The following is a 10,225-nucleotide window of genomic DNA, read 5'->3' as shown; positions in this document are numbered from 1 at the left end:
AAGGTAAGGTAGGTACATCGTTCCTTGTTGAAAATCAGAATTCAGAAAGACCTTAGCGATGCATCCACTCAAGGCCCTGTCGTTGAGGCTGTACCACCTCAGGATGAGCAGGCACCTGAGGGGTCAGAGCTGGGAGATTTGTGGGTTTTCATGAGCCACCCCCTTTGTTTCTGCGTCATCTCTAGTTGCCAGTCAGGTATGTTGATAATGTTGGCTAAGTTGTTTGTAGTGCGTTGTACCTTACGTTAGCATATTCTTTGTTTAGAGTTGTATGTCACGAGTGACTTTCAGGGCGGAACCAAAGATCGGGGGAAAAGTTCCGCCCGGACCAAATTGTGCAAATACCCGTCACTTCCTGGTAACCCCGGGCAACCGAATCAACGGCAATGTGTAACAGGTGTGTGTGCTGATGTGGCGATTGCTGACTGGGCAGTTTACACGCTGTAAGGAGTATAAAGGAAGATACAGGAAGTAGTCGTTGGTTGGAAAGAAACGCTGTGGGCGAGGCTGTGTATGTGTTATTGTGGAGACGGGCAAACAGGCGAAGGCAACAGAGAGGATTCGCTAATCGGATGAAGTATTGGGAGACGGATTATCGAAACAGGTTTGGAGAAAACTATGTTTGAAGAAGCGAATACTTATCCATGTGTGTATGCTATATTGAAGGCTGAATAGAGAGGCGATCTCCGGGTGAAACACTGCAGTATTGTTGGCTTTCTGGAGAGCCGTTGGAGGAGGAAGAGTGACAAGGAGGAAGGAAGACCAATGTTACAGAGAATGTGAGTACAGCGGCTGGTTTACTTTCATTAAGACACCAGTGAACTGAGATTAATTCTTGGTGTGGTGTGGAGTGTTGTCATTGTTTAGTGGCCCCACCCTGGAGAACGAAGTGGGTGGGTGAGCCAGAGGATCGAAGGGCACGCATACCACTGCGTGGGGACTCGAAATATCAATACCACTGCCCGTGGCAGTGACCTCAACGTTTCCCTCAGAGTGGGTCTTGACTTAGCGCGGAGTGTTTGCCTTACCAGTCACTAAAGTGTGTGGATTGCAGTGGGTGAGTGTGCTTTTGACGTGTGTGCACCTGAAGTATTGCAGTGCTGTGCCGTGTCTCCTGTTGCCTATACCCGCTCTTAGGTCAAGCAAATCACTGTGGGTGTGACACGAGCTGCTGTGGGGCGACCAGCATCTTATAGTTACCCATCTATCAAACCCCCGCCCCGGTGCCCAGGCTTGGAGGAAGGGAGTAAGTTCATCGAGTGAGGTATTGTGGGAAAGACCATACTGTAATAAGGGGAGTGGTGAAACTGTTACAAACCAGTCTAACCGTCCTTGTGCATGTCCTGCACTGTGGAGAAAGTCCAGCTGTCGCCCCACTGATTTAGGTGCCTGTCCGGCCTGTGGAAGGAACAGGAAGCGGACGAGTCAGGCTGACCACACGGATTCAGTGTTGTGGTTCCATCTACGCCCCTCAACGAGTAACAGTTGGAAGTTGGTAAAGACCGCCCTCCCTAGCCCTTGAACGAAGCCAAGGTGACGTATGGTTTTTCTTGTCAATGTTCAAAATACCTGGCTGTAAACCCTTAGAGTGTTACCTGAATCAAGCTAAAAGCTATACTTACCTTGAAAGTCCTGTAAGTCCAGAACCGCACGCCCCAGTGAGATATAGAGTGTTACCAGGACCGAGCTAAAAGATATACTTACCTTGAAAGTCCTGTAAGCCCAGAACCGCACGCCCCAGCGAGATATAGAGTGTTACCGGAACCGAGCTAAAAGCTATACTTACCTTGAAAGTCCTTTAAGCCCAGAACCGCATGCCCCAGCGAGATAAAGAGTTTTGCCAGAACCGAGCTAAAAGCTATACTTACCTTGAGAGTCCCGTAAGCCCAGAACAGCACGCCCCCGTGAGATATAGAGTGTACCTGAATCGAGCTAAAAGTTATACTTACCTTGAAAACCTGTGAGCCCAGGATAGCGTGCCTAGTGAGATGCAGAGTGTCATCTGACCCAAGCGAAGAGCTATACTTACCTCATAAGCCCCGTAAGTCCAGCGCAGCACGATCCAGCGACGACCAAGAGCATTCTGAAACGACACCAAAGTCACATTTATTCTGTACGCCCTGTACATCCAGAACAGAACGTTCTAGTACTGGCAGAGAGTATTATTGGCCCAAGTAAAAGACTGCACTCACCTTGTCTTGTGCCTGTGACTTTAGGAGCCTTGCGCGCCGAGCTGTAAGGACCTCGGGTCCACGAACAGAGAGGAGTTGTCTAAGCATCCTGTGGAGAGAGGAAACAGAAGGGACAAGTCAGAACCAGAAGCAGTACTTACCTTGCCCTTTACATGTGTTTCTCAGGAATTCTGCTGTAACGTGTGGTGCCCATCCCTGGCCTCCGGGGAAGCAGGCATCGGCCAAATGCCCTGTAGAGAAGAGGGGAGAGACAGGCCATTCCTAGCTCCGACCAAAGGGAGATAGCCTTCATCGGGCTGCAGGTAGCGTCTTCAGCTTTCCACCCACTTATTGTACATTTCTATTTCTGCCTCCAGGAGAAAAGGAGGGCGCCACGCGTCAACAAACCACACAGAGGAGGACAACAGGCCCCCAGGAGGAGATACTTACCGGCCGTAGGAACAGAGGAGCTCCGTTTCCAAAATCTTGCGGCTGATGCTTGGTTGACTTGGCAGATAAGTGAAACCACTGTAATGCATTTTTTGTATAAGACTGCGTTTGTAAGTGGCATGCGTCTGTGATTTGTTTATAGTCTGAAGTTGAGCTGGAGGGAGACTTGAATGGTACAGGTGTTTGCCTGATTCTACAAATTTGTTTGTGCCCGTTGCACGCTGTATTATAAACTGAGTGAGCCCACAGGTGCGCAGAATACTGTGTACCTGATTGGTTGGACTTTGGGAGGTCGAACCCCTACGGTATGAAGTTTTAAAGTTTTAACAGTATTATATTTTCCAAGAGTGGTTTGTCCATTAATGTTAACTACGTATTATAGCTCTTGCTATCGGGTATCGGTGGTTGCTGTTAAATTTGAATCTTAATGTTTATTGATTTTGTTTCCTTTGTTTGATATTATATTGGTTGATTATTTTGTTTGTTTAATTTTCTTCATACTCTTTATTGTATTGAGTTGTTTTTTTATAGAAGAGGGGTTATTATCCTTCCTCCCTTTTGTTTTGTTTGTTTTGTATTATTTAATGTACTGTACTTGTGGGTGAAAGGCATATTCAAGAATTAAAGGTGCCTCAACGTACTACGCATTGATTGGCTACTATACTACAGTGCATTTGTGACCCTATTAGTAACCCTGTGACAATTTTCAAGTGTAACAGGAGCTGAGTGCCGAAGGCGGGGTGGATTTTGGTGGTGGTGTGGCTTCATGAGTGCTGTGCTGTGTGCAGTGGTGTGTGTTAGGCTCTTACAGACTACATGACTTTAAAACGTTGGTCTGAACTGTGCGGTTCACACTACATGACTTGCTCTCTGTGAAATCAGGAGTGTTCACGTTGTTGAGCAGTTCACACCACACAACATAACGTGAAAGCCCCACAACAGGAGGTAACGCACTACACGAGTTGAGAACAACTCTGGCCCTGTCCCAAATGGCGCACTTCATGTGGACTTTCGGTCTTGTGGCCTTAAATTGCGCGTTCTCGCTTAGTCTACGAGTCCGTAGGGTGTCCCATCTGTCATTTTTATGGTTTGAAGTGTGCTCATCAGCGCCTCCTTTGCCCCCTTGATGCGGTCTTCAGCAAAGCCCGCACTGCACCAGGCTTCGCGCACTTTGCCAACCCAGAAGTCCTTGCGAAAGGGCAATCAGACCAATCAGGTGACGGAAGGGAGGAGTTCACACTGACGGGCAACTTCTCTACCTATTTCCGGTGTGATGCTCGAGTCTGTCCCAAAATACAACTCCGGTGCACCCACGTGGACTCGCATCAAGGGTCCCTAAAGTCTGGACTACGGGATGTCATCAAAGTGTGGACTCTGAGGAGGACCACAAGTCCAGAGTGTGCCATTTGGGACAGGGCCTCTATCACCCAACGATTCTATCTTGTCTACAAACCACGTTTTGTCACGAAAAAGCACACGATAAAACAAACCTGAAATGACGCGAAACAACACATGCGCCAGTAAACACACAGAAGAAGGAACAAGATGATGCGCAAAACTGTTTGTATATATAGACTTCAGACAGAAATTAGTGCTGCAAACCGTTTGCGCGATGCAAAGCCGCAAAAGAAAAAAATAAAGAGATGTGGATGTGGAGAGGTGGATCAGCACCACACGCGGACAGCAGGGATTAAAGAGTTGGAGGTGAGTACAGCTTGTTTATATAGCTGCATGTTTATGTTTGGCTATGATCACATTTAAAATATCAAAGTGTTGTCTACTGTCCTTAAAAGGTGTGTTTCTTGATTTAATTATCATTCAAATGGAATAGGACAGGCTTCGCAAAGCATGACTTAGAGAGCGTTTGTCTTTGACCCTGCGATTCTATGCAACAGGTTTGTGTGATTTCATTTCAAATGAATATGAACGGAATATTGTCATAACATTTTTTCTGTCTGGGTATGTTTTTGAACTTTTTGGTATCATGCAGGTGACACGTTCAAGTCCCTCATGTTCAAGTCCAGGATGGGGGACCAACACCATCTCACAAATAGTTTTGGATACCTGTTCTGGTCTGTACCAGGTTATAAAGGACGATTTCTTAAAGGTAGGGTTATTACAAAATATAAAGATATATATATATATATATAAAATCAGCAGTTGACTGTCTTTGATAAAAGTATTTTAGTAAAAACTATTATTAGAAACTGGGATATAGTTCCGAAAAGAATAAGTAATTCTACTTTTATGTCAATACATACCTACATTAATTTCATAATTTTATCTGAGCTTAAACTATGTGTATATTAAAGTATTTTGTGTATAAACATGAATTATGTTAACTAACACAGCAATAAATATAAAATTACTTCCAAACCTAATATTGTAATATTTGTTATTCTACATGTTGTTTAGTCCTTTGTTTATCTTTATACTTATTTATATGGATTGAGTAAGAAGGGGTCTCATTTATAAAGCATGCGTACGCACAAAACAGGTCTGGAAACATGCGTACGCCAGTTCCCACGCAAAGGTTGTGATCTATAAAAAAAACTTAATGGGAGAATGGGCATGCATGGTGGGATCTGAAGATAATTCACATACGCACACTTGCAGAAAGGGAACATTGCTGTATCTGTCTTAATATTTTTTGGCGTATGCCATTTTTGGCTTTTGTGCATACTTAGACTTTTAGTAAGGATCCTATGCACAGTTTTATAAATGAGAACCAAGGTGTTTGACTCACAAAAGCATGGCTGTCCAATTTTCTTCTACATATAACTATGCAAATAAATCCATTGTAAACTGTAGTCTTGAATATATAATAATTTAATCACTGACATTTGGTGTGTCCTATTGTTTTAGACACCATCAACGGAAGGATAGTGGCATACAATAGCCATGGACTTTGAAAGGAAGTGGCAGTTTCCACATTGCTTTGGGGTGCTTGCTACCACTCCAGCTGTAGCAGACTGCTGACCACAACATGGTTGATGGGCAATGGACGAATCATGGTATGGGCGCTTTTCAACCGATGAAGAACACCTCACATCGCAATTGTATGGCAACAGCAAAAGTGCAACGCAATCTGATGCAGGACTACTTTGTCTCACCAGCGGGTAGTGTTTATTGTCAAGTTCAACACATTTTAAAAGGAACTGATGTAGAGTTATCCCTGCAAACAGCAGATTAAAGTCAGTTATTGTCAGTTTAGGACATTCATTTTCTTATGGGTTCTAAAGTCCTGTATTTGTAAAGAACACAAATGTGGTTCACTTATTCATTGTTTTAAGTATTCTGTTTATTGTTGTGTTATTATTCAATAAATTTTAATTGCATACAAATCAAAAGGTGCAGGAATGTAACAAATAAAGGCAATCTGCATGTTGCAATTAAGTGCCTTATACTAACTTTATTTCTTGATCCACACTCATTATTCACAGAACATTAACAATGTTTCTATGCTAGGGCAATAAACATCAACAAATCTGATCATGATAAAATTTATGGCGATTGTGATGATAAGCTCTGGGCATTTTTACTCAATGTGGATTAATCTAACAGCCAATCACACACAATTATATTACGATATTTATATATCAACCAGCCCTTAAAGGGGCTCTACATAGGAAGTTTTGTAATGTTTAATTGTGTTAATGTGATGCAAGACACGTGTTCTGACAATGCATATTTTGTCTGTCCACATAATATGCATTCAAATGTATGTCACACGGTGACGATCTTTTAGGGGGCGGAACCAAAAGTGGGGAAGGTTGGTTCCGCCCGGAAGTGTTTCCGCCCGGACGGAAGAGCCGAAACACCGGAACTTCCGGTAAACGCCGCGAGATGAAATCAAACCGATTAAACGCAGGTGTGACTCATAAACATAGCGGCTGGGGATTGGAAGATGCGAAGGAGGAGAGGGATATAAAAGACCACCTTAGACACGGAGAGTTGTTGTTGTTGTTGTTGCTGGTTGATTCGTTCATTTGTTACAGTTGTAGGCTGAGCTGTGGTGGCTGTGTGGTGACAACTAACCGTTTCGGTGTCGTAGAGAAAGGACCTGGGCACAGTCTCGCTGGGAAACGGCAGGAGTTATTGTCACTGGAAACGAAGCAGAAGGAGAAGCAGAGTCAGAGGTTGAGTAGTTATCTCATACGAAGAATTCAGTAACAAACGGATTTATTGTGTATCACTGTTGTGAGACTAGTGTGAGAAAGGAACGACTTACCGTGTGTGTTGTTGAAAGAGCTCTCATCTGTGTGTAGGAAAAGAAGATCAACGGAGGAAATTGTAGAACAACTGTGAGTATTGAGTATTTGATTCAGTCGTACTATAGAGTAAATCGTTCAACCTGTGTTGTGAGCCTCCAGTAGATGGGGTGATGGCCCTGCCACGGAGCAGAGTGGTGGGAGAGCCGGAGGGAGACGATATTGGGGCGTTGCAGCGACGTGTATGTTACTGACCCCTTTTCGACAACGCCAACCGGTCCCCGGTGAAGTCCAAGGAAGACGGGGCGGTGACCTAAATGTTCACATTGAGTGCTGTGGGTGAGTCCGTGTCTTTGCTGTGAGAATACACTTTGAAGTGGTGCAGTGTGATGCTGTGTTTGTATTGTCAGTAGCCCCCGCCCTTTACCAACCTTTGCCATGGGAGAACGAAAGGCTGTGGGAACCAGTAATTTCAAACTCCAGTATATGCTGTGTGTGTGCCCCCGTATTGGAACTCCAAGTGTAGTATCTTTTTGTGGTCATCCCTCGGATCTGTCCTGGCTCGGTGGAGTGGTGGTGAAGAACTTCGACTGCTCGAGACTGCTGTGAGTAAACCAAATATTAACAAGTGCTTTGTGTGCATACAGAACACCGTACTGCTGTAAGAAAGGGTGGCGTAGATCGAATCTCACCTGTCCCGAAGTCTCTCCAAAGGTGCGCCCCTGTCCAGTTCTCTGTAGTTAAGGCGAAGGAGAGGAGAGGGCAGCGCTCGGCTCGGTGTGACAGTGTTAGATTTCCCCCTTGCAGTGCTAACGGCCTCCGGGAAGGCTGTACCATGACGCCTCCCCATCGTCAGTCTTGGAGTATCTATCGATCCATGGGATTGCAGTCACCGTAAGTCCACCATCCATGAGTAGCATTTGATGTTATGATTGCCTGTGAAATGACCACAAGTTATCACTATTGAAGTAGAGTGGAGGAGAGACAGTAATAATATGTAACCTGCCTTGTTTTGTGTGATGTGCTGCCAGCGAAACCAGTGAAAGTCCCAGTGTTTGCTAATCGATCTTTTGTACCACAGCTAAAAGCCTGAATACCTTACCTGAGAAGTACTTACCGTATGTTGTCACGAGCTGAAGAGGTGAGAGTGAAAGTCCCAGTGTTTGCTAATCGATCTTCTGTACCACAGCTAAAAGCCTGAATACCTTACCTGAGAAGTACTTACCGTACGTTGTCACGAGCTGAAGAGGTGAGAGTGAAAGTCCCAGTGTTCGCTAATTGATCTTCTGTGCCACAGCTAACAGCCTGAATACCTTACCTGAGAAGTACTTACCGTATGTTGTTACGAGCAGAAGAGGTGAGAGTGAAAGTCCCAGTGTTTGCTAATTGATCTTCTGTGCCACAGCTAAAAGCCTGCAGGAAGAGAAAGCCCGAATACTTTACCTGAGAAGTACTTACCGTACGTTGTCACAAGCTGAAGAGGTGAGAGTGAAAGTCCCAGTGTTTGCTAATTGACCTTCTGTGCCACAGCTAACAGCCTGCAGGAAGAGAAAGCCTGAATACCTTACCTGGGGATACCTACCGTGGGAAGTCTGTCCGAGTCTCACGTCGGGGGAGAGTGGAGGTGTTCACGGCCGTAGGTACCTGCAATAAGGAAAAAGTCTTGGTCATTGACCCAAAGTATTTCTGTGTTTCCAGTGTGAGGCTGAGGACGAAAAGGGTGTAGACCCAGTCGCCGTGAGAAAAAGCCTACCTGATACTACTCCAGTGCAGCATCAAGGAATACACCAGTCGTCACCAGAGAGACCCCTAGGTATGCGAAACATTGAACCAGCACTTACCACATTGTTTTAATCTGCCTCCAGGAGGAAAAAGGAGGGCGCCACGGGATCAAGAAAAGGCAAAGGAGCCTCGCCCCGGTGTCTTCCCTGTCCTCGGTGGTGTTTTGGATCCCCGGCACCTGAGCCCCGTTCCCCTCCCCCTTTGATACGATCCACCTGAAGGGCAGACAGAGATCCCCTTCTTTTAATTGCCCTTTCCCTTTTTCCCATATATATATATATATATATATATATATATAAGTAAATTAAATAAAGCTTATTTTAAATTTATACTTGCGCTTGTGTTGTTTGGTCATTGGGTTGATTTTGGGACCTCCTCGAGGTGGAAACTAGGAAGGGGCGTGGCTTGTTACACATTAGTGGCCAACCCCGACCTGTGACATGTACTACATTGTTTTCAAGTTGCACAAACAACAATGCAAGGCTATAAGCACTATTCATATTGGCTGTTTTTGTAAAATATGACTCAATGTGTTTTATACTTTGTTGCATTAAATTTATTTCTTTTGATAGACCATTTATTTCATGAAACAGCACTGGGAAATTCAATCTAAACCCTTTAACAAGTTTAATCACCTTATTGATAAATGTAATACATAGTAAAGTCAATAGTTTGTAAAACAAAAACACATCGGGACCGCACATGTCATGTATGATATATGCATGGGTAGGTTGTTCAGGTGACAACATTGATCCACTTCTGTCAGTCTCCTGGGCGTTGTATATCATCACCATTATGCTTCTTTTGAGATGTGATAAGAGAACTGGGTCTTCAATATCCCTCAATTCCAAAGCCATGGTTCCCAAATGAAGTTAATGTATCCCTAGTTGTTTGTGAGTCCACTTGTGCAACAGTAAAGTCTAAAATCAATAAAGAAATGCATTGTTTTCAGTTAATATTTACCTCTACACTTTCATTTATTTTATTTATCTATTCAAACTAAATATGAGAATTAATTTCTTGGTTTACAAGCTTTTTTTTTTGTACTTTCGACTGGTACAAAAGGCAGATTGTAATGTAACTTAATATCCTCTTATACACAATATATAACAATAAACAAAATTACAGTAAAAAAATTATACACTTTATAATGTCTTACAGACATATCCCAAAAATAGGATTACGCTAGCTTCTATAATATCCATGTATATGGAAATATGACCAATTAATTTACATTTGACCCTATAACATTTAGATAATGTAATAATAACATTTGCTCACCTGGCTGTTTTACAGCGCTTGCTATTTCACCGTTTCTTTTTCTTAGCGCAGATGTGGTACATATATGTGAAACGTCATAGGCATTCATGCCTGAGTTCAATGTTTTCTTGGTGACATGCTGCTCATCTTTCCATGTGACCTCAACCCCTGGTCGGATTGCCTGTAGCTTGTGACATCACAGGAGGTCGAGTCCCGCGTCAGCTCCAGATATCTAGCATGCTAGATATTTTTCTGGTGTCGGCGACGCGTCTGCGAGGCATCTGCAAACGTCTTTGATGCGTTGTTGGCTCTTTCATACCAACAGATTGGCAAACGTCGATCGCCCGCTAA

The 10,225-nt window shown here is 43.9% G+C and overlaps 1 long non-coding RNA gene across 1 annotated transcript; it reads left to right on the top strand.

The window, feature by feature from the left end:
• The first annotated feature begins 283 nt into the window (after positions 1-283).
• On the top strand, positions 284-6,296 carry LOC129431471 (uncharacterized). Its single transcript, XR_012365518.1, has 3 exons — positions 284-4,516; positions 4,612-4,728; positions 5,487-6,296. It is a non-coding gene; the product is annotated as an uncharacterized lncRNA (long non-coding RNA).
• The last annotated feature ends 3,929 nt before the right edge of the window (positions 6,297-10,225 follow it).

This window comes from Misgurnus anguillicaudatus, chromosome 22, assembly GCF_027580225.2.
Source record: "Misgurnus anguillicaudatus chromosome 22, ASM2758022v2, whole genome shotgun sequence".
In the NCBI taxonomy this organism is placed as follows: domain Eukaryota; kingdom Metazoa; phylum Chordata; class Actinopteri; order Cypriniformes; family Cobitidae; genus Misgurnus; species Misgurnus anguillicaudatus.
This window is presented reverse-complemented; position numbering and strand designations above follow the sequence as displayed.